General features: G+C 49.5%; 1 long non-coding RNA gene across 8 annotated transcripts in view; it reads left to right on the plus strand.

Moving 5' to 3' along the window:
* The window catches only part of LOC122185475, a 219,364-nt gene extending 194,817 nt beyond the window's left edge, over window positions 1-24,547 (plus strand). For 6 of the 8 annotated variants that reach the window (XR_006180879.1, XR_006180878.1, XR_006180876.1 and 3 more), the window contains 4 exons: window positions 13,148-13,378; window positions 14,056-14,191; window positions 19,242-19,315; window positions 21,831-24,547. This is a non-coding gene — a long non-coding RNA (uncharacterized LOC122185475). The remainder of the gene's footprint in view (window positions 1-13,147; window positions 13,379-14,055; window positions 14,192-19,241; window positions 19,316-21,830) is intronic. The other 2 variants (XR_006180877.1, XR_006180874.1) reach the window with 2 other exon arrangements.
* Window positions 24,548-24,891: the final 344 nt, after the last annotated feature.

The raw sequence follows: 24,891 nt of genomic DNA on the forward strand, positions 1-24,891 counted from the left end.
GGGGGGCTCTCTGTTCAGTGGAAAAAGCACATTCCCTACAATAGACCACACACTGCCAGCCAGCACGGCATCAGCTCACACTCAGACTTTTTTCGCCTCTTTCCACAGCTCTCAGCCCACAAAATGGCTATACATTAGCCCTAGTTAGGGTTCGCTTTTAATGAACAGTTGTGACTCCTTTTGACCAACATTTAAATCTGCTGTGCTCGCTCTGAAGAAGGTCTGTTTTGATCACAGGTTTTACGGACTGGCCTGGTCCCTTCTAAGGCGGCTCAGACCGGGCCATCAGCCGCGTCCGATTGCAAAAAGAAAAGAAAAAGAAAGAACAAAAGCCGCTCGATTAATAAAATGCCTTCTCTGAGAGCTCCGAACAGGGAAAGTTTTTTTTTTTTTTTTTTTTTTTTTAATATATAATATATATAATAAAATGGCGTGGGGAGGAGGAGAGACACTGTTTTTAAATGGATGAGATTGTCTAATCCTATACACGAACGCATATTAATCCTGTTTAGAGATAACCTGTCTCCTTTTTGGCTTAATATATTATCCTTATACACGGATAGAAACTTTGCTGTTCTACTATTTCGGCGCAGATTGGTTTTTCTTGGCTTCTTTCCTTCACTTTATCGTGATTATTATTATCGCTTTTTTTTTTTATTCCCGGCGATCTGTTCGGAGGAAGTCCGATGTTACACACGCGGTTCCTCGAGTTTTATTCGCAGTGACTCGCAGGGTGAGGGCTGACCGCACAGCCCGCGGCCTCTGGCTGTGCCCCCCCAATCCCCTCCTGGTCCTACAGCAGCCGCGCACCGCGCCGACTCCTCGGGGCGGCCCGGAGCAGCCCCCGCACCCGCTGCGTCCTCGCACCCGTCCTGCAAGAAGCACGTTAAGCTCTTCTGGTTGTAGCTGCTGGTGCATTGCGCCGGGGAAAATTGCTCTGTTTGCTTCTAAAGAGCCACGTTACTGTGAAAGTTCTCCCCCCCCTCTTCCCCCCCCCCCAGTCGTGGTAACAAACAGCGTCAGCTTCTGGAACCGTTTGGCAAAGGCACTCTTTGCCTGATCACCGCTAAGCGGGAGAGGCTGACAGCGAACCCGACCCCCCTCACACACGCTGTAACGCGACGTGATCGCGGGAGATGACGGTGGAGATCAGGCAGATTCCGGTGGGTGCTGCAGCGTGTTCCCAGGGGTCAGCTCTCGTCACCCCGGGCACAAAAGAGCGGATCTTGGCGAGGCGTAAGGGAAAAGATAATATTGATACGAAAAGAAAAGAAAAGAAAAAAAAAAATACGGACGGTTCTCACTTCGTTTTCGGGACCTTTCCAACGGGTCTCTGCCGCCGGAGCATCACCCGGCAGCGGAGGTGGGAGCCAACAAGTGGGAGCCCCCCCGGCAGCTCCCCTTGTCCCGCTGCGCTGCGCAGCGCCGCGCGGTGCCCTCCGGGCGGTGCCGTACCGGGGGCGGCCGCTCCCACTGCAGCCCCCGCGCTGCTCACAGCCTTTTTGTCCCAGCGCTGCGCACACCCGTAATTAATCCTCCTGCTTACCGCTTACATCCCGGACCCAAGGGGCAACTCAAACCTATTTAGATCGCCTTGGTTGGTTGCACAAATTTAAGTGGCAAATGAGTTATAAACCTAATAACTGCTTTAATAAAAATAATTATTTGATTACGGCGGAGTGCGTTTGGCGGAGTGCAAGGATGCGTCTGGCTCCGCGTTTGGGTGGCACTGAGATTCGTTTTCGGGTTGAAATCTTTTAAAAACACCGTTCCGAGTAATAATAATAATAATAATAATAATAATAATAACAATAACGAACCTAACCCAACCCCAAAAGCCCTCAAAATGCCAATCCGAAACCCGATATCGCACAGACCAAACAGCGCCCGATCCGTCAAGCGCTGTGGAACATTTTCTGCGATATCATGGCCAATTAATTTGTAAACACAAAACCAGCCCGAGGTTTGGGTGGCTCCGAATTCGCTGCAAAGCGCCGACACGGGGCCCCGGCCCGCCGGCACCTCGCTCACTTCTCTCCCGTTGAGGACGAAGTTTGCACGCCTGTCGCAGTGTTTGTGCGCTCCGGTTTTACCCGCGCAAGTGAGGATGCGACAAGCCCGCTCGCGCTGCCCTCTCTATACTTTTAACGCTAGCATATTGTTTGATTACTAATTCGAGTTAATATGATCTTTATGGCAACATAACAGTGGATAATTGGCCCTTTTTCTGAACAACAATGTAAATCACAATCGCTTTATTATTTAATAACGTCAAACGCTTCGTTGGATTGGCCCCGACAGAGAAGACCTTTTCTTTCTAGGCAGTGTTGTTGAGAAAGAACAATGCAGATCTAATTGTGGAGATTTCAGAAGTTGGCTCCTGTAAATGAACAGCTTAGATATGGAAGTTCCAGCAGATGTCTGCACTTTTCCCTGTGACAAACCTTGTAACCCCCCTTCCTCCCCCACTGCCCCGTCTTCCCCCCTCCTCGACTTATTGAAGATTTTTTGTTCTCACATCCTAGCAACAACCTAAATCTTCCCGCAGCAATACCCCCTCTCCCCTGGTTGCTACCCAGCCCTCAGCTGGCAGCCTCCGAGCTCCAAATCAGCGCCTGGCCCGAGTAGCGCTCGCTGCTCTCCCCGTGCCCCCCCCCCCGGGCAGCTGCGGGCATTTTTCGGCTCGGCGGAGGGGAGGGGAGCCCGGGGGGGTTTGGTGTCTCGTCACCCTCTTGCCAATCCCGCGGACGTGCCTGGAGCTAAGTTTGCAGCAGTTTGGAGGAGGCTGCGAGTTGCACAGGGAATACGGCGGGGCCTGTCCGGCCCAGGGGTGTGCGATGGAACGGCACCCCGGAACCCCGCTGGGAGTTTCCCCCTCTGCTCTGCGGGGCCCCTCAGCTTGGCCTCCCCCCAGCACCGGCCCAAACGCTCCCGGCTGCACTCGCGGTGCCCCTAATCCGGGGGGCAATCGGGGACCCCGCGGGACGGCTCCGAGAGGAAGTTGCACCGTTCCTTGCTCGGCTCTGCACGTAGCCCCGATCCCCTCCGAACCCGCCGGGCTGCGCGCTTCGGGCGCTGCGCGGAATTTTCCCTCGCGCTTGAGGCTGGGACGAGCCCTACGCGGCGGAGCCCTTGCCCTACCGCCCAGCCCTCTTGTCAGAGGGCAGTTCTGCTGGGAAGAGTGATCTGGAAAACTTTGGCCTAGGGGAGCTGGCAGCGGTGCCGAGCCCCAGCCCCGTCCCGTTGCCTCCTCGGGCGCCGAACAATGCGCGCTTTGATGCGCGCGGAGCACCGTCAGCGGGAGATTAGGGCGATGTGTGTCGGCCTCTGCGCAAGCAGGGGTGTCAGGAGATGGGGCAGACATACAAATACGGCAGATTTTCTCTTTTTTTTTTTTTTTTTTTTTTTTTGACACGAAGAGGCCGGGAAAACTGTGGTTCAGTCCCCTTCTGCAGCCCCTCCGGTGCGTTTCCACCGCCGTGCTCGGAGGAGCTCCCGTTCTCAGCCCCAGGAACGCGGGCCCGCAGCCCCCTGCACTGCCCCGGGGCGGTTCGTGTTTGTTTGGTTGAGAGAACCCACTCGAGGCAAGTGGTGAAACACAGATCGCTGAGATTCCCGGCAACGAATGCGGATTTTTTATTATTTTCTTATTTAGTTGTTTGTTTAGTTTTACCTTTCCCGGCTTGTTGGTTTAGTTGGCAACTTTGGCATCACCTGGCGCGGGCAGCAGCGCGTCCGCCTGGTGCAGCCGTGGGAACGGCTTGGGGCCACGGGGCCGGGGGCTCGGCGGGGCTGTCCCGGATGGCAGCGGCGTGCCAGGGGTTAAGGGCTCCCGCCGCGGGGCTGAGAGCGGCCGTGGGTGAAACTTCCCCGAATAACAGCAACGGGACGGAGCCGCCCCCGAGCCCTGGGCCGGGTCGGGCCGGGCCGAGCCGGGCCGGGGGCGGGGAGGGCTTCTGCTGCCGCCACTCCTTCCCGTAATGAGCTCATTTCCATGTCTGCACCTCCCGCAACTGTGAGAAAATCCGCCGGGCCGGGCAGCGTGCCGATGCGGCCGGGGCTGCCCCGGTCTCCCCGGTGACAGCGGCCGCCCGGGAGAGCCGCGCCGGCGGGTGGGAACAAAATAAAGAAAATAAATAAAGAAGAAAAAAATGTCCCCCCTCCACGCTCCGGCCCTCCGCGGCTCCTCGCAGGGCGCTGCTCCCCGCACGGAGGGGGGATGCGTGGGGGGACCGGGACGCGGCCACGCGTGGATTCCGTGGGGTGCGTCCCGAAAGCCGGAGATCGCGGGGGTATGGGGACGGCGGGGAAGGGGGAAGGGAACCCAGAGCCTCGTACTTATCAATAACAAGATGTATAAATATCAAAGTGAAGGAGCCCGAGTAAGTCTTTCTAGAAGCGAGGAGGAAGCTTAAGCAGCTTTCTTTAATGGTGATTTGTAGCTCTGTAAGGGGCACGGATAGCAAATACCCTGCAGGTGCATGTTGTAACACTGCCATCCGGACTTTAATGTAGATTACTCTCCAACTCGTTTGATCGGTCCTTTGAAACCCTTTACAATTGCCTGTGACGAACCGCCAGTCTCAGTTTTTTTCTTTGAATAATGCCTTAAGGGTAAGTCCTTGGGGCTTTTAAAGATCTCCAGCACATAGAAAAAACTCACGTTAGATTTCACTTTAGAGCGTGGGTCCGCGTCTCTCAACTCGGGGCTGTTAACAGGCATCTTTTAAATCATTAATCATTTAATCACCACCAACTTTACTCGGGAAGGGCGATGCTCGCGGGGATCTTCTAAAGCCCTCCGCACATCTGCATCGCTGCGGCTTTGGGAGGTGACCGCGCCGAGTTACTCCCCCCCTTCCCCCCCCCCCCCCCCCCCCCCCCGGGAAAGCGCGTGCCGGGGGCTGAGCCTGGGGAGAGAACCCGAAGGGGGGATCGGGGGGGTCCGCTCCTGCCTGCCCCCCCCCCGCTGCCAGCAAACAGCGCCCGGGGGTGGCAGCAGAAGGGACGAATGGCGGAGAGAGGACGCGCTGAATCCCGCAGACGTTTCTGCTGTCCTCTCACATAGCGTTTAACCTTTCGTATTTATTCGTTACTCCGAATTAAAAAAAAATGATTACTGAACTTTTGGCCCTTCCACTTCCACAAGCGGCGCTTTGTTTGTATAAAATAAACTCGGGAGAACCAATCCCTCCCGTATCAAACCGGGGCTCTGAATTAAAGGCCCATTTGGGACACTTGAGACTACAAAGGGTTACACATAAATAAATGCCACATTTGCCTATTGCAAAAGTTTTCTCTGTCCTTTCTCAGTCGCAACAGGGGAGGAAAAAGCCGTCGTTTATTATCTCGCGCCGGGCAGGAGCAGCCCCTCCAGAATGTGCTCCGGCAGAAGAGGGACTCTTTTTTTTTCCCCCTCAACAGCAGCTCCTTTTGTTCTCCAGATCTCTTTCCCAATTTCAAGCTTCACTTGCGGATCCGAAGTTTGTTTGTTAATGGCGCTATTACCATCTGGCTCGTCCTACTTTCCAAAAGATATAAATCTCCCCGGTTTCATTGCCCACATTATCATTTAAGTGCCACCATCGCTGGAAGGAAAATACGCTTTCAAGGCAGCGAGTTCTCCCGCACGCCCAGCGCCGGCCCCGACCGCGCTTCCCCTCCCAGCACTGCTCGGAGCGGGGCACCGCCGCGCCTTCGGTTCGCCACCGTCGGCTTAAGTGAAGCTCTGCCCCCGATTTTGGGCTGCCGAGTGCATCTGGCCGCCGGGAACCGCTATCTGCGGCGGGTCGGGTCCTGCCCCGGGCTGCCCCCCCTCCGCACCGGTTCACGTCCCGGCCTGACGCGGGGAAACCTTTCCCACCGGCGCCGCGCACTGACGGGGAGAAAAGTTTGGGCTCCGCTCGGAGCAAAGCGGTTGCGGATTCGTGTGCTCTTGGGCATAAATGGCCGGGGGGAGGGCGAGAGGGGATGGGGGAGGGAGCCGGGTCGGTTTATGGATGGGCTCCACAATGACTCTATTTATTCGCTGCGACCGGCCCGGGCAGGCTGAATAGGCGAGAGAGGCTCCCGGCCTTCCCAGCTCATGGGCCCGAGGGGACCGACTCCCCGCGTTTCCATGGTGGGGGTCTGCGGGGCGCCCGCTCTGCCCGCTCTGCCCGCACTGCCCGCACCGCCCACACTGCCCGCACTGCCCGCTCTGCCCGCTCTGCCCGCACTGCCCGCTCTGCCCACACTGCCCTCTCTGCCTGCACTGCCCGCTCTGCCCTCTCTGCCCGCACTGCCCTCTCTGCCCACTCTGCCCTCTCTGCCTGCTCTGCCCACACTGCCCTCTCTGCCCTCTCTGCCCCCTCTGCCCACTCTGCCCTCACTGCCCTCTCTGCCCGCTCTGCCCTCTCTGCCCTCTCTGCCCGCTCTGCCCACTCTGCACACTCTGCCCACTCTGCCCATTCTGCCCTCACTGCCCTCACTGCCTGCTCTGCCCTCTCTGCCCACTCTGCCCACATGGCATGAATAGCCCCGGCGCCTCTGCTCAGCGCAGGTGGAGCATCGATCTCCATCACTTCTTTGCTGGGTGTCCAGCAGCTTTTGACGAGGTTTTATTGAAAGATACCCACACTCACACACACCCCTAATATTGCCAAGCGAGGGGAAAGGCACTCCTCTAATACATGAAGAAAGAAACCCTGTTTTTCCGTTGCTGTTGGTGGTGGGGTTTTTTTGTTTTTTTTTTTGTTGTTTTTTTTTCCCCAAAGGATCTAATTGTTGTAAGCAGTTACAGATGAGAAGAGAACTCGCTGCTGAAGCACTTGCAGAGCTGTGAGTGCCTGGGAGAGGACGGGCCGAGGCAGGGCTCGCTCACATCGCACATCACATCGCCTCGGGCCCTCCGCCGCTGCCACCGCGCAGCCACGGCCCTGCACAGCCGAGGGAGGGATGTTGTTTATAAATTTATATGACGACCTTTCCTTTGTGCCTGCTCTAAAGTTGATGTGGACAAATTGCAGAGGTATACAATTTAAGTAGATGCACTTTTAATCACCGATCATTAAAATGGTTATGTTAAATATACTCAATTACATGCATGACTTCACCCTAACAGTACTTTCTATTCTCCCAGCTGCTCACGTATTCCTTAACTATAGTCAGCAGAAGAAACTCGATTATGCTGAATCCATACATTTCTATGGATTTCATCAGCCTAATTAATGCTTCAGTGTGGTCCATGTGTGTGAATGGTCCTTTGCTATTACTTGAGTAAGGAGACAGTGCAGGAATGCAGAGGGGCTTTCTGTCAAAGATACCCATGGGGGTCACTCTAGGACTCTAATGGCAAAGGCAGCAAGTGTTAAATGGCAGAAACATGCAGAGAAAGGGAAGGCAATGATGTAAAAAGGACATGGATACTGTAGGTATGCCCAACAGGTCAGCAATGATAATTAAAGTGCTTAAAGAAGAAAAAATAAATGTAGGGCTTCCAAGACTCGCAGTGCCTGGTTGAAAGCAAACAAACCAGCTCATGGACACACTGTGATGGTGGGAAAAAAATGTTGACAGCAGATTTTGTGCCTAAATCACCACCAGGGCAGTGTCTCCTGCCAGCACCAGGTTGGAGTGCCCTGGCTGTTCTCTCATTTTCTTGTTGTTGAAATGCAGTGAGTCCTGGAGATGCCTGTGCATCTAGGAAGATCTGGGTGCTCTCGCCTGGCTGCACTGTGTGCATTCGTGGTCCTGGCAGTATTTGGGGATGTTCTGCAGCCTCTGAGGTTGGTGTGCTCAGGCAGTGCAGGTGCACACAGAGATGGTAGAAGTACCTCTCCTCTCTCCCGCCTTTCCTCAGCTTTCTTCCAGAATGACGAAGCAATTCAAATAAATGGGATGTATTGCAGCTTTAGCACAAGCAGCCAATGGCTGCTTGAATAACACATCTTCCCATCTCAGCATTTAGTTGCATCTGAAAAGCAAGAGTGCTGCCTGCTCTTCAAGCAACCTGTTAATGAATGTGAAATTCATCAGGGTGGATTTACGTTGTGTTCCCACCTGTTGTGCCAGGAAACCATCAGATCAGCCCTTTCTCTGTCTGCTGGGAGTCATGATGGAAATGAGAGACCTTTCTTTCGCCACTGCCGTACCAAGGAACCTGCACCTCTCCCCTGTTCCCTATTTGCACACTGTGGCTCAGTTGTCCTCACTGGTGTCCATGCCTCGCTGCAGCCTTCATCCTTCAAGTGGAGAGAGAGAGCAGGAGAGATTTCAGATCCATAACCAAATTATAACCTAGGAACTTTATGCTTGTCATGCTAATTTAATGACTTTTATAGTAAGTGTAGACTTTCTGTCTTTTGAAATTAGCTCTTCAAAATGCTTTGTGTAATGACAGACACTAGACATAAGAGACAAATGCACAAGCAATAGTGGGATAATAATCTGGCAAACACTGTGCCATTTAATATTAGGATGGAAAAGGAAGTAAGCACAACACAGTGGAGATGTTTGTCACTAGGGCTGTTGGTCCTCGTCTGTGCTTCGGACTGCCCCAAAATGAGGAGGTACTGAGCATGATGTGGCATTTCAGTGTGATGACCCTTTCTTTGCTTTCTGGTGGTACATACACATGTTTGAGGGCTGTGAGCAGCCTGGTTTGATTGGGCCGTACCTGGGCCCAGCCCCTTCGCTCGGATCCCAGAGGGGCTGTATGTGTGGTGCTCATATGTGTGGCCCTGAATGTACGGATCACCTCCATTCTTCAGAGCACTTCTGTGCTCCCACGTTGTGAGCGGTCCACAAAGCTGCCCTAGAGCTGGTCCTGATAACAAAGGGAGGGATAAACCCCAAGCTATGGGTGTACTGCAGTCTGGGTAACTCTCTCATTGCCTATAATTGTAAATAAGGGAAGTTCACACGACGATCGAGTGACGGGGGAACAAGAGGCCCTTTTTAATCAGGTGGTTATCTCTCCTTGGTGGAGATCAGAGCTCCATCGCTCCTGGCCTTCTCATTGTGTCCCCCCTGCTGGAAATGACAGCTCCTTCAGAAATAAGCAACTTGGTTCCTGGATGGGATTTCAGCTCCTTTGCACTACACATGTACCATTTGTGATCTTACAGCTACGGCGAAGCCTCTAAATTATATACGTGTATAAACTCGGCCTCATTAAATCCCTCCTTTTGGATAGCCTCAAGGTTGTAGAGTATATTACTGTAAGCCAGAGGAGACTTAAATTATATCCAAATGGGGATTGAAATGTAGTGGTACTTAAGCACACTTCTTGTCTCAGCTACAGAGGTTTCATTTTTTCCCTTTAGAGTGTTACAATATTACAAATGCAACAGTTTCTCTATGTCAAATCAAAGGATCTGAAATCCCGTTTCTTGATTCAGCCTGCAGGTCCCTTTGTGGTGGGGACAAAAACACAAAGATACGATCAAACGCTGCTGTCTGACCAAAGAGAACTTATCGCTCATCTGAGAGAGCTTCCTAATTTGAAGCTAAAGCCCTCCCCAAGTGCATGTGAGCTGTGTGCTGCCTGTGTTGTTTTCTCGCGTGTGTGTGCAGCTAAACAGGGCTGTGCAGCACGGGACGGGGATTGAGAGCAGGGAAACCTCCCAGCTCCGCATCCCCTGCCACAGGTTGGTCCTTCCCATCAAAAAAAAGGAAAGGTTTTAGTGGAAAATCTGTGCCCATGAGGCTCTTTCTGCCATCCCTGTTTACACTGGGTGCCTGGGGCACGGCAGGGGCTGGGGGGGGAGGCTCTGCCGAGTGTCTGTCCCCTTGCAGGTCAGCTCTGTGGTCCCTCAGCCCGGCACTGCCCTCTCTGCCCGGTGACGCTCATTTCCCTGCACAGCTCCAACTCGATCTCTCCGAAGTTGGGGTTGCTGGGAGGGACTTGCCCGAACACCCCCCACCCCCCCATCCCTTTCCAGCGCTGGCAGGAGGGTCAGTGGTTTAACCAGGCGTCACCAGGACTTCGTTTTATCCCCGGCCCACTGGAGCGTGTGGCTTTTAGTGACTGATGGTCACAGTTGCTCTCACGGTGCGTGCTCCAGATGGGCACGTCCTGGAGGCCGGGGAGGGGGGTGGGGTGGGGATGGAAGCTTGGTGGGGGAGGACGACACGGGCGCTTCGGTGAGGCCACGATGACACCGGGATTTGTTCTGGGTCACCCCCCCCCCCCAACGACAAAGTTGAGAAATTTCTCCAGCAGTGCAGGAGCGAGAGTGTGGGGGAAAGGGGGGGGGATGAGGAAGGGGGAAGGGGGGGGGAAGTGCTGGCAGAGCTGGGGTCAGTGTACCCCCCCAGCTCGCCCTGCACGTCATCCCCGCACACAGCCAGCACGTTCCCAAACTTTGAAATGACAAATCATGTTATTGCTGTGGCGGGAGGCTGCTTTCGGATCTGTGACAGCTGAGTTTTTCCTATCGATTATGTGACACTGCCGTTCATTTACACAGCTCAAAAGCTTAAAGCCACGGGAGGAGCCCCCAGTTGAACCCGAAATCCTAACAGAAAGCGAATCAACTTTCTGGCCGCTGTTTCAACTGATAGATCAGAACTTAATTCGGAGAGACAGGGAGAGAAACGACAGCACAGATTTATCTTGCCCGGCGTCTTCTGCTGAAACTTTAGAAACTGCGGCGTTGCAAACCCGGGGCCGAGATGCTAATGAGCGGCAGCGCGTCGTGTCCTCGCTCCTGTCATTTATTGCCGAGAGCGGATCGCGGCGCTCGGGGACCCGCGCGGGTGCGCGCGCGGAGCATCGGCCGCTCCGAGCTCGGTCCCGGCGCCTTTCGGGGAAAGGGGGACACTTTGATCTCCCCCGCTCCCCGCCCCTTCCTAGGGATCCCTCCGTGCTGGGTCTGCTAGGGGCCGTCCGAGCGGCAGCCCAGCTCCGGGTTCTGCCGCTCCCTCCCCACCCCACCCCCCGTCTTCGCCGAGGTTTCATTACTTGCTGTTAGTGCCTGGAAACAATAAAGGATGTCGGACTGGGCTTTTATTGATTATTTGTCACCCTGTATTTGTCAGTTTCAATAACTTTTCCTGAAGTTTTACTTACGGGCACTTGAGCTTTCGGATTAGGCCGGCTCTGCGGATTGCAGCGAGGGGTAATTATCCGCCGGGCTGCTTCCCCGCGGCCGGGGGGCGACGAGCAGCAGCACGCTGAGCGGGCAGGATGCGGCCGGAGCTCCCCAGAGCGCTGCGGGGCCGAGAGCCGCCCCCCCGCCGCCCCCCTCCCGCGGCCGCCGCTCGCTCCCCGCTTTGAGGCCTCCGATCCAAGCCCGGAGCCGGGGCTTGGTACTGCGGGACGGGCTGGGATGGGAAAGGGCTGAGCCTTCCCTCTGTCCGTCTTCCTCCCCTAATATCTTTCCTACGTCTCCCAAGTGATGCGCGCTGCTCCATACGTGCTCCGGCTCCTCACATTTGTAAGCACACGGAAGGCGAGCTCGCATAATCGCTGCCGGGCTGGCAGGGTGCCTATCGCGTACAGTGCGGTGTTTGATGTGCTGTATCTCGTAGCACGGCGAGCTCTGAGACAAGTGAACACAGAGTGCCCAGTTACACAGGATTTAATTACAGCAAAATGCATTCTCCATGCTGATTAGGAGAAAAATCAATCGGGGACTTATTTGCCACAATGAACCAATAAAAAAAAAAACCGAAACAATTTATTAGAGCAATAATCTCAGCCCCAAATGGTCTAAATATTATTGTTTCTATTGCACTGAGGAAATTCAAACTGGAAATGTTATACAGGGAGCATCAGGGAGTCCTTTCCCATAAATCCAGCAAGTTTCTGACTGATTTCCAGAGGCCTGGTGATGACTTAGAAACCCTCAGAATAGGGGCTGAGTTCCCCCATTTCAGGTCAAGTGTTGGCTTGCTACATCACCTACAGCTCGAGATGCTCTGTGGTCTGCAGCTGTCCGTGCCAAACCTAGCGTGAGCTTCCCACCACGGCTTACAGATTTCCTGCTTTCCAGTGATTTATACATGGAATTCCTAGAAGAGAGGAGGCCACACAAAAGATCCCCAAGCCACAGGCCGAGATAAATGCCTTGCTATAATGCAGCTAGCAAACCACCCCAAGATGTGCCAAAACCTTCCAGCTGGGACCGAGCAGGGAAGTGTCCCTGTGGAGGGTGCTGAGCTTTGAGGCCAGGCTGGGACATGGGGGGACAACAGGGGCAGCTGTGCCGTCATTTCTCCTCTCCCACATGGAGTTGCTGTCTGGTCTCAGCCGGACCCAAAGCTCTCCGGGGGCTCCTGGAAAGACGGGGGGTGTGCAGGGGGTGCAGGTGTGCCAGGAGCCGTGGGGTCCTGGGAGCTGGAAGGCTGTGACTCAGGAGGTCCTGGTTTTGCTTTCCAGCTTTCTGTAACTCCAGTCATCTCCGTCCCGAACCGGAGGGGACCTCATTTCCTGCCCAGCACTCTGCCAACCACAAGGTCTTTTAGTAAGGCTGCCAGGGGTGCCTGGCTGCGGGAAGGACAGTCAGTGTTTGTCACCAGGGAGTGAGCTGGCATCATAGCTCTAATCTGAGTCAACAACCTGGCGAGCCCTGAGCATGACTTCATAAATCATGCTATCTAATTGAAAAGCACATGCTTGTATATACAGGGCTGTTGAAAAAGAGTGCAAAAAATAAAATGTAACAGACACTTCTGTTCTTCCCTCTGGCCTATTAATCAGCCACCTAATTGTTCCAACTTAGATTATTTCATGCAGAAAAAAAGGGGAAAACATGAAACCACCTTGTTTAGCCACAATAAAAGCACAAATGAAAAAATTCATCTCTTAAGGAGAGGCTTAGCCTTTGTCTAGTAATAGGAAAACAATCTCTAAGTGTTTTTAATTTAAATTGTTTTCACGGTTAATTCAAAACTGCTGAATGATATTACCACAAGTCTATGTATCTATTTGGCATTGAAGCATATGATGTTTCAGAGCAATTTAACCAGTTCTGAGTGGAGGAAAAGTCCTTTGCAGTCTCTGTATTCACTTTTTTTTTTTTTTAAATGTTGGTTGGTGCACACATGCTGGCCTTCCTTGTTCTCTTCCTTGTAGTGGAAATGAAAAATGAATGTGTGACAAAACAGCAGATGTGCGCGGTTTGCTTCTCACACACAAACCTGCGTTATTTTCCACCCACAGGAGCTGAGGCACTGTGTTGTGCCAGAGCCACCTCTGCAGACCCCTCGGCCACCTCAGCCCTGAGCATTGGCTGAACACATCTGGATATTTCTATTCAGCTCTGCAAACAGACAGAGATACTCCAAGACTGCGTGTGAGACCAGATGACGTGAAACTTTCTACCATTAAACCCCTGTTCAGCTGTAGTCCAGAAGCGGGCAGCCCACAGCAGCTTGGGGATGCTGACAGAAGGTTGGCCATCGGAAGCCCTAAGCAGGTTTTTCCCCACTAACACTGCGTGCTGGTCTGCACTCCCTTTCAGAAAGAGCTCTTTAGGTATAGGAACACTCGAAAAATTTGCATAAAAGCTTCATCTGTTGTACAGGATTGCTTGGAAATTAAGCAGCAGCAGTTTTCACTTAGTGTTTTAGGAACAGAGGGTGCATTTTGTTTTCTTGTTTGCTCAGTGCACTTCCTGACCCCTCGGTGCATTTCTGTCAGCATCATGGGAACTTGCTTACCTGGGACATTTTGTAAGTGAGAAATGGGTCATGTTCAAAGTACCTGAAAAAAACAACAGTAAAGGTGTCTGACAACTTTTTTTTTCTTTTGCACTTGTTAAATGATATTTCATGGTGCATTAAGTGGGTTATGCAGCCTCTTCTGAAGGGACCACAGCAGCATATTGCTGCGTGTTCAGTGCTGTCATCAGGCTGTTGGTTCTTAACTGGAGAAAAGCTGAAGGCAGCTGGAATCCCTTCCTGAGCCTTTCCTCAGTTTGTTCTGAATTCGATAAAAAATGGCAATAATTTGGGGACAGACACAGAAAGAAAAAATAAGAATGATTTCACAATAAGCCCCTTAGTGTGCCACTCGTGACCACAGGCAGATTGTAGAAGTGCTAAATCCATTCAACATTTCTTTTCCAGAAGTCGAAATGTTTTCAGCCAAACCGATTTCTTGCCGGCAGCTTCGGATGCTTTAGCTGGAACCAGAGCAGCCCAAGGAGCGAAGCAAACAATTAAAACATTTACATGTTTGCTTCTTGATAGACATCTCTACGAGGTAGGTTTTAACGTTTTTTTTTTCCCTCTTAATTTTTTTTTTTTCCCTGTGGTAAGAAGGATAAGCTTGGAGTGCCCAGTCACCGTGGTAACTGCCAGAAAAATTCTCCTGAAGTTTGAAGGGGTCAGCGCGCGGGGTCAACAACTCTGGCCTCTCCCCGCGCTGGGGCTGCAGGCTCCGTCCCACGGCAGGGCCTTAGCGCGGGCTCAGCCCTGGGAGGTGGGCCGCTCCCGCTCTGATATAAATTTTTTGAGTCAGTTCACGGCCTGGGCTCTCCAGGTGGCCTCCAAAATCGATCGTGACCTCGTGACCCTGTCTAACGGAGGCATAGCATCCAACCTAAGTAAGGATTTAGGCAGGAGCGACAGCTTTCCGCTGAGTGTTATTGGGGACAGTGCAAACAGTTTTGGAAGCGAGGAGGTAGGTATGAGGAGCTGAGGTCATTAAAGGCATATTAAAAAACAATTTTAAACATCCTCGTTAGTGGAAGGTTTGTATTAGCATTAACCATTCCTCAAATAAACCGTTCTGTCAAGGACCCTTTTTTTTCTCCCTAACAATATCAAATTGAGCATGAACACAGGAGAAATGAGCACTTTATATATTTCAAACCAAACTCATATTTTGATTTTTAACTTATAAACCAAGGTGGCCGACGTGTGGTGAGACGGGCCCCTGGGAAGCACGCTTTTGCTTTAAGATCCTAAAACCCAGGAGATAGCTTATTAAAGCAATATGTTTATTTTAGGGAGGAATATCTCTAATGTATGTGCTCTTTCTAGATTCAAGGAGCTCTTAATTGGTGTAAATTTATTTTTAAGCTGGGAAATCAAGTCACACTCAGAATGGAATGAAAGTAGGAGAGTTTCTCAGGCTTTCTTTGCTGATCTGTAATTCAAATGGACAAGCCACAGCTTTGGGTATACACGTTTTTGCAGAAGAAAATTTTCATCTTCCTAGAAGAGAATAGAGAAAATTACATTTTTCCTGTAAGATTTTAAGCAGCAAACCATTGGGATGGGGATGAGGGTAGGCTGCTGCAGAGGCTTAATTTTTTAAAACAAATCTATAAACTTGTCCTCTGAGCAAGAGGATTTGCTGTCCTGGTTGATTATCACCCCTGCAAGCCCCCAGCTCTGCACACCGTGCTCACAATCACAGTCACCAGGTGAGTAAGTGGAACTGCATGGAGGAGCAAAGTCCAGTCTCCAAGGAGGAAAATGCTCTCACACTATGAGTGACTTTAAAACTGCTCTGAAGGAAGAAAATTGCGTTAATGTTTGTTCCCAGTCTTGGAAAAATTATACAAACTTATCCCAGTGGGAATCCTGCCCAAAGACTTTTTGTGCTCCCTGTGCTAAACGGCATCGCCCCGCCAGGCAGTGCCATCCTCTGCAACAGCAAGAGCCTCTTGCTTGGACTGGGACAAAGCCTGGCTCTGCACAAAGCCCAGAACCAGGGCCGCCTGTTGGCTGAGGTTCTGCCTCTTAGGGCTGCCATAATCTGCCCGTGGGGGTTATCTGAAGAGCAGGAGATGAATTGGTACTAATAAGAGGGGCAGAACTGTGCCCTAAATAATGTGAGGCCCAGACTTACATACGCACATCATCATGTATGCACTTACATACGCATGTCAGTGACAACACTCACTCTAATTCCATCCTCACTACTGCCCATAGTTTGTTGCTGTTGATTTTTGATAGAACTGTACTAAAACCAATTTATTTGCATTAGCAAGCATGTTAGTTCAGGGGAGTGCCCTCTATGACTAAGCTTGGCAAGGCAGAGCTCGCAGTCCTTGATGAGGATCAGCATCAGCGTATTTGCTTGGTTTTCAGAAAAAGCATTTAAAAATAGGAATCATGAGCAGCTGCAAGGTGAATCCTCAGTGGTTTCAAAAGCAACTGCAGAATTTTTAGCAGCTTTACTTATTTATTTATTTATTTTAAATATTCATATTTCCTTTGTAAAGTGAGCATACAGTTCAACCCAACAAGCAGGGTGGTTGATCCAACCATCTAAAGCAGAGAATCCAACCATTGCGCTGGAACTTTGTAAAAATTGCCCCAGACTTTCTCGAAAGACTTGGAAGGAGGAATCATTAGCAGAGGGAATAACAAGGGATCTCGAGACCTTTTACTTGTTGCAAATTCTTTTGAGCTGAACACTGTAGATCCCGTCCAATTTATAATCAACTGCAGGTGTACAAATGCCACCTGAAAGAGGCCTCTGGGTTTGCATCTTTTGTAACTCTTTGCCTTTTTTTTTAATTGTTCATCTCATACAGCTGGGATGTGGTGTGTGTTGGTGGTTGCTGCAGTGGGATTGCTCATCTTCTTTGGCTACTCCAGATCTGGGAAGTTCTCACTCCCAATCATTTGGTTCCATGAAATACCTTCTGAAGTGCAGGCTGCTTTCATTTGAACAGAACGATATACATGAATGGGCTTAACACAGCGTTAGGGACAAGCAGTCGGAATCAGCAAGGGCGCTGAGCTGGTGGTTCCCAGCCTCTATCATATGGATCACTGCTAATCCATGGGGCCTTGGTGAGTTTGCTGCAGGTGGTCTGTGGAACTGTATTAAATAATAACGCTCATGGTCTTCAATTAAAATTTTGATGAGAAGAGTGTGTGGCAGCCTGCACTCAAGTCTGACAGCTGAGAGTGATCTGCCGACCTGAAAGGTCTGAGGATGCCTGTTTTGCAGGACTGTGTCTCAGCCTGTGGTCCATCAGGCAGCAGAAAATATTTTCAAATGAATTACGTGTGTGTAGCAAATGAGCATGCTTTCTCACTCAGGCAAGCAAGCAAGCAGAAGAAAAACAAAACAACAACAATAAAAAGCACTTCAAAGCAAAATGAAGAAAATAAAAACTACAAATTAACACTGAAGCCTGAGCCTAGCTGGTGTTTGTTTTTGTATGAAAACCACATTTCCAGTGCTGCTGAGTGGGAAGTGCTACTCAGCCAAGAGCAGGGCTGGAGAAGCTCTGCAGTCACTGCAGGAAGCAGTGAGGGCAAGTGGGCAGCTGGGCTGACAGGTGTGCTGCCAGGAGATGCCGAATAAGTGCTGCACTTCCTTCTCTTTTTCTTCACCTCTCCTCTCTGCTTTAAGTGTGTGCATGGCTGGCGTGCAGAGGGAAAGTCAAACTAATTCTGATGCTTTTCCCTATTCTGGGCAGACTAAGTCACAGAAAGCTCTTAGGGCAGCCTTTTTGGAAGGGTTACAATGTAGGTTGATACTTTAGGAGCTATAGGAAGTTCTTAATCCTTCACTGCCTACGGGATTGTCACTTATAGACCTGCTTTTGTTTCATCTCTTATAAGGATGTTTCCTTACATTAAGGCTTCCAAGAGCAAACAGACTTAGCCATTGTTTGCAGCAATCTCAGCTTGTGGCTTAATGCACATCTAATATTTTGCTTCTGCTTTCACTACTCTCCTACACAGCAGACTGTACCTACACACTGGTTTAGGGGACATCACTCTGAAAATATTCATTCGATCGTTTCATTTCTTTTTCCTGATTTGTCTTCACATCTTTTTGCATTAGCCTCATTTATTACAGGTAGTGTGGTAAAGCATGAGGAACTTTATGTGTTTAGTTGCTCATTTCATGTTTAGTTCTCAGTTGAAGAATAGCCACATGAATACACTTCCTTCTTGTAACAAAAACTTGTAAGCGCTAAATTTCCACCAGGTCAAATGCTTTATTTATAATCTAAATTAAAGTATCTCTTACCATATAATGGGAATGAAGCTGGCCATGAGCAAACAAAAGGGAAGCGCAGATTATTTTGGTTTTGTACAATTTTGCTTGAGGTTAGCTGAAATAAAGGCAGGTGATGTGGTGACAGGATGATTTTTTGCCTTCCTGCTCTGCCTTGTGTGTGTTACAGACCTTCTCTAGAGCTCAGCACTGTGTCTATAAAATAATAATAATTTCACAAAGTACTTTTTTATGCCTGAAAGTTTTGCTGTCTGCAGTCACTGGTGGGCAGAGTACACAGGGACGTGTGATGCGCTCCTTCCTGATCCCGATTTGCGCCCTGCTTAGCAGTTCCTCTTGCTGTTTAGTTGCTCGTGTAGTTTCCAGTTATGTAACCCATCTCATTTTGTGAATATGTGAATTTAACAGCTGTCATTGTCAGCAGTGCTGGTGTGGTTTCTTTTTTTTGTTTCTTTTTTTTTTTTTTTTTTCTTTTTTGGCAAGCTGGCATTACTCATCAGTCTCATGGCAGTTTTGTTTGAAAAATGCTTGTGCTAGAAAAAGTGGATTTATCAGCTCAGCACTGTATGGTGCTAGCATGCAGCACAACAAAAGACAAGTGCTCATTTCAGTAACGCTTGCAGCATTTCATGGGGCCCCCAAATAGGCTGAACAAGGCTTCTCTGGCAGCTAAACTGAAGTACAGTGGGAAACTGTTAAAGTGGCAGTGTCACTGCCTGGAAAACGGCCTCTGTTTTCTCCCATCAGTTATCTCTGCTTTCTGTGTTGTTTGTTTGTTTGTTTAAAAACTATTTACTGCAGTAGGAATTTCACTGAATATTGGAGAAAGGAACTCCAATAAGTGTTTTTTTTTTTTTTTTTTTTTTTTTTTGCTGTTTCTTGGAGCACAGACCAAGCTGTCAGTCTGTCCTTCTCAAAGTGGCTCTGTCGTGCAAGGAAAAACAAGACACTTGTCTTTTACAAGTAATACTATAAAGTCAGTCCTGTTGCAGCCCTTCAAGGAGATCTCAATCCCTGTTCAAAGCACTTTTTTTTTTCAGAATGTTTGCCACACTTCCAGTTTCTTTCAGAGCTGCTCTTCTAGAATGCAAATACAACTTGTGTAGCGTTCTATATTTAATTGAATGTATCAGGTGGTTAAAATCATGTTTTAAAAACAGTATTACATACTGCAAATATGTCAAACCCTTTGTTCACAGACATTTAAAACAAATGCATTTTTCAGTATTTATTTATTGTCTGATTGCATTCCATACAGATGGGGAAGATAAATGAGTGAGTTCCATTTTGACTTATAACTTGTCTTGTACTTTTTCAGGCGAGATTCTATGAAGCCTGAGTGACTTCAGAAGGAGAAACTTATTAGAAGAAATCTTTGCCATTACATGTATAGTAAGTCCACCTCCCGTGTGTGCTTGTGCTCCGTACAGTGCTGGGCTGCATGAGAGGAATGGGCGCATGCAGTTTGATTTCGTTTTGCTCACCATGGAAAGGGACAGCTGCAGCACGCTGACTGCTTTCTGAGGTATCAGCTGCCAGATAGCCTGTAACACCTCAGCCAGAGGCACAGAAACCTCTCCATAAGTGCAAGCCGACCTGAGTCCATACCTGCACATGCAAGGTGCAGATTCTTTGGACTCCACACCTGTAGTGTGGTGTCCATGAAGCAGCAGCAGCAAAGCAGTTACCACTGTGTGGTAGCCAGCAAAGCTGGCTGTGATTTACCCATCCGAGCTCATGCCTGTCTGAGGACAGCTGGAGCTGGTGATATGTTTGCCTTGCAGTACCCAGAAAACTGGATACCTTTTGGAATGGTTCTGAATGGTTACACACAAATTGGAGACATTGGTCTCCTGCCAGACCAGGCAGAAATAACACAGCAATATGCCTCAGGGAAGCAAGGAAGTTGTTTAGGACTTCCTCTTCCCTCAGCAAGAGCAAACCTGAAAGCCATAGAGGGGGAGGCTGGGGAACCAAGGTTGGCTGAAGATCTCTCATCACTGACACTGCCATGCTCCCATCTCGGGCTGCTGGAGAGTGGTGTGTCCTTCGTGACTCACTGTACCCTCATGATCGCATCTCATCTTCTGGTGCCTGGCTGAGCACAGAGAGCCAGTTATGCTCAGTGTAAGATGTCATCACAACAAGCAATTGGAAAGGCCAAGGAAAGCTGAAATCCGTGGCTGTGAAGATGGGGTGGCTGTTTCACTATGAGATGCAGAAGAACTATTTCTCCTACACCTACCGCAGCCAGACTGCAGTTGTTGAGTTGAGTGACAAGGAAATGGGAGCCTGGGATGTCTCAGCACAAGCTTCCCTAAGCCTTGACTTGATGGGTGAGCACCTGAACACAGCCAGAGCCTGTTACATTAAAGGCTTTATAAAAGCAACAGTGCCAAGCTAACATCCACCTCCCACGTTACCAGCAGCCCCAGCAGGTGTAACGCGATCCGGCAGTCGCAGCTAGCAGATAAACAAACGGCCTTTCTGCACAGGTTGTGCCAGAGAGCCTCTCCCAGCGGGGGATTGGGTTGGATGTTGTGCTAGGTCAGTGAGCTGCTATGGAAAGAGCTGTGACAATGGACAATCTCATGGGGCTGTTGTCCTTTTTCCACACAGGATTTCCCTCAACACCTAATGCAAGGCAGCAGAAAAACTGTTGGGGAAAGTTTCTCTACCAGGCCTCTGAAGTTCAGTGGGATTGGGCCCTCTGTGAGAGCCTACTGCTGGATTTCCCTAGACCAGAGAAAAAAACTTCAGAGCTGCCGGGCCAGCCAGCAGCACTGAGTGCTGCCCACCAGAGCTGCTTGCCTGCTCTGCCATTGGGGCCCATCTCCAGTAAGCAATATTAACTGAAGGGCATCCTACTTGGCTACAACATATCTTCCTTCTTCACTATCAGCAGCTTAGCTGCCAGCTGTGGTGAATTTCCCTTATTCCACAGCTGAGGTAATAATGATGCATTCCCAGAAGCAGGTCCTGCACCTTGTGTACTGCATTGGGCCTGCTGGCGTGTGGGCACACTGCTCCACACCACACCAAAATGGCGTCCATCTGGTACTGCCCCACAGCATGTGGGCACACCATTTCACACCAAAATGGCTTCCATCATGCACTGCTCTGCAGCGTAAGGACACTCCACAACAAAATGGTGGCTCTCCAGAACTTCCCTGCAGTGTGTGGGCACTCCACGCCAAAATGGCGGCTATCCAGCACTGCCCTGCAACATGTGGCACTCCACACCACACCAAAATGGTATCTGTCCTCTGCTGCCCTGCAACGTGTGGGCATACCGCAGCAAAACTGTGTGTGTGTGGCAGTGCTTCTGCAGTATATGGGCACACCACACCTAAATGGTGGCTGTCCAGCATTGCCCCACAGCATCTGGCACACCACACCAAAATGGCGGCCATCCAGTACTGCTCCCCTGTCCCTGCACCCCAGCTGGGTCTCATCCTACCCTTAAAGCCTCCCCCCTCCCTGCTCTTGCTCCAGTTCCTCATGAGTTATGATAACATATAAGCAGCTTAGGGAATTCTTATCGGAATGAGTTGAACACAGTGCGACGTTTAACTCTTAATGACAGCCACCTCTGACTGAGTGACACATTATAAATTATGTTTGAACTGGGTGTTTTTTTTCAGAGGCAGATATCCCCCTGCCACCCAGCCAGCCCTGCGAAGTTGCACTTGTGGCCTTAATCCCACTTGGATGTGTGCCCCGCTGCCTCCACTCTCCGTCACTCGGGTGCTTTAGTGTTCTTGAACAAGTGAACAATCTTTGTTTCTGTACCTTATTAGGCCAGAGACCATAGCAGCGAGCGATGGCATCAGCAGGCCCCGCAGGCAGGATTCTCTGCAGACGCAGCCAACCTCCAACAAACCCCTTTTTATCCTCCTGTTTCTAGGAAGAATTATGATGGTGGTGCCCTGCTGTTGATCAGTCAAATCTGTGGTGGGCCTAGAGATAAGTCCTGTAAGTGTGGTGTACTGTAAAACAGCGGCTCCCATTCATTAGTGGCTTGTGTGTAATAAACCACCCAATGGAGGGGGATGGGGAAGAGAGGGAAAGAGCAGCTGCAGTGTGCAGGAACAAACAACACAACTCATTCTTGGGAGCCAAAACTTTCTAATTTGCTGCTGGGCTGCTGGGAGCACTCAAATTCTTTCTGATAATGTGCTCGTGCCCTCGGTGTCTCTCTCTGTGTTTCTGCTCTCCAGAATCTGGAATAGTTTCACTCCAAACAACAAACGTGGACGCTGCTGAACAGGGAGGAGGAGGGGAACACAGCCACCCAGTGTTTGCAGACTCCAGCACAGCAAAGTGGTGGACTCGAGGCAAGTTCTGCCATGGAATGGCTGCTGCACGTATCTGCTTGTGCAGTGGGTAAACAAGGCATCACATGGGCTGCAGGCTGAGCACGAGGCGCGTGGCTGACCTATACGTGTATGAGGCATGCTGGAGGAACAGCGTATTCCAAACGTTGTTAGAGCCTGGTGGGATATTCGGGAACTTCCCTCAAAAAGCTCAAACAAAACAAACGTCAAATTGATTGTAACTGAAAAATTATTTGGCTTAATTTCTCCTGTTTTTGCACAAGTTCCAGTGAGTATTTACATAAGCGTATTTCTACATTGCCTTGCATTGGAAATGGCTTGTAAGTATGTTCATCAAGATGTCAGTCAATTATAACTTGTTGCACCTGTTTGGACCTCAGTAGTTACTAATTGTAACTGTGGATTTTCAGCTGTGACTGTGCTGGTGCTCAGCCCCAGATCTGACTGCCCATAGGACAATATTTCGAACTAGAAATTAAAATCACTGTGTGTGTTTCACAACTGCTCTCATAGACCAAACCTTTGTGCTAGAGCTTGTACTGTCACGAGAAAGGGAAATTAATTTTGGATTGATGCTGCTCAGAAGGACCATTATACCCTTGCAGGATCACACTGACTGCTTTTTCAGTGATGTGCCAGGCTGTGATGGTGCTTGGACTGTCTCCTAACATTTCTATAGACAAGGGCTACTTAAACAGCAACTTCAGGCTTGGGCCAAACTGCAAGTGCTCTTTATGTAGACAGGCGAAGTGTCAGACACAAAGTTTTTCACTTTAGTGCAGGAGATCCACTCGCTTTCTCTTCCCTGACCTGGAGACCCGTGCCAGGCATTGCCTGAGTCTTAACCCTTCAACAGGAGGTGTCTCTCTGACACCTTGGCCATAGTACCTAATGGGTGCAGGTAATGGGTGGCCAGTCAGACCTGGCCAAATCCTGTGCTAGATCTGAGCACAAACCAGTTCTACCAAAGGTTTAGGCAGTGAAGGAGCTGAAACTGGCTGCTTACCTGCCAAGCTTTTGTTCTTACACTTGGGACATTGCAAATAGCTGAGAAGTCCTGAAGTTTTTGTGTCTAACCAGATGAAACTGGGGGAAATGAAATATTTCTTACCAAACTGAGGCAAAATGTGCCTTACTGATCTATAAGGCAGTCTAATAATTTTGGGTTCAAAGATGTCTAGTGTTGAATTATTAAATGACTCAATCTGGTTTTCTTTTAGAAAGGGTGAGTTAGTGATACTAATCTATCAGCTGGATCCAAACTATTACAAAAACTGTCCTAGAAAATAGAATGAGAAATAGACCAAAAACTCAGAACTCAGTCTTGCAAATAAAATAACATTTTGTGACTGGTTGTTCACTAATACGTGTGAAAGAAGGGCTACATGTTACATGTCTTTTGTTGTTGACAGTGTGCCCAATGCTGTATGATAAATGTTTGAATAGTATCACCTTCTGTTCTGCCTCCTTCACCTACAGGAGCAGCTGTGGTGGTGAAGGGGCAGCGTGAGGCACGGCCAGCCCTGACTTCCTGCAGGTGTCCATCCGGCACCTGAACCTCGGGCAGCACCGCGTCTGTGTCCTGTGCCTGGAACCATGCAAGAACAAAGTTTGTTCTAAACGTGAATTTAATGTGCTTTCAGGTTTGACAGCCTCTTTTAAAAGGAAACGTTTAAGTTGAGCGAAAGGCACATTTGTCTCTCCAAATAAATGGAATTATGGTTCAAAGATCTGACTTAATCCCGAGGCTCTTGCACTGTGCAGTAAGTAGGAAAGAAAGGGGATTGCTCCGAGGAGCAGGGGTTAGCAGGATCAGGGGCTGTTTTATATCATCTCATTTTCCTTCTGGTATTTAATATACTTTCTTCTCAACTTGCACTGGCTGCTTGTAAAAAGACCCAGCAGTATCATAGATTAACTAATGGCAAATAAACTATTAATTGAAACTAATGAAGGATGGTACAGGGAGTTCCCATCCAGCTTTCCTGCTAGGAAAATTTGATTATTGTTAAGCAAACAAAAATGCCATTCTTCCAGATGTATTCTCTCATATGGTTTCATCCTTTTTCAGTTCATTTCAGGACTTTTCTCAAGTGCATTTTACTTGTTATAACTATTTGCTCTTTTTCTACTTAAAAAAAAGAAAGTATATACAAGTGTGTTTTAAAATCTACATTGACATTTCAGTGATTTGAAGGAAGATGTTTACACAGTAACAGTGCCGTCTATATTTATTGTATCTCTGCAAACAAAAGTTCTGATAAGATTAAAATATGTATGTGATGGGTTTTGTGTGTTTTAATGACATCTGTATGTTTCTAGTTACGATTTCGGTGCCTGCCCCCACATTACCTGGCTGGTTAAGGAAAGTGAGATCAATATTCTTACTTCTCCAACGTGTCATTTTGTTCATTAACCCCACTGCTGCTGGCTGCACTCTCTGAAATCAGTGATTTGTCTTTGAGCTATTTCTTTTTCTGTCAAAGCCCTGAGGTACCTGTATTCCAGCAGTGGCTGCATTTGCGGGACATGCTGACATGGAAAGGAGGAGCACTGTGCTTAAAGGGAGCATTCGAGAAGAGTCTCCAGCGAAGATCACAATGAAGAATGAATTTTATTGTGGCAGTTTCC

This window comes from Lagopus leucura, unplaced genomic scaffold (genome assembly GCF_019238085.1).
Source record: "Lagopus leucura isolate 7727_CA_CO unplaced genomic scaffold, USGS_WTPT01 Super-Scaffold_100029, whole genome shotgun sequence".
Classification (NCBI taxonomy): Eukaryota; Metazoa; Chordata; class Aves; order Galliformes; family Phasianidae; genus Lagopus; species Lagopus leucura.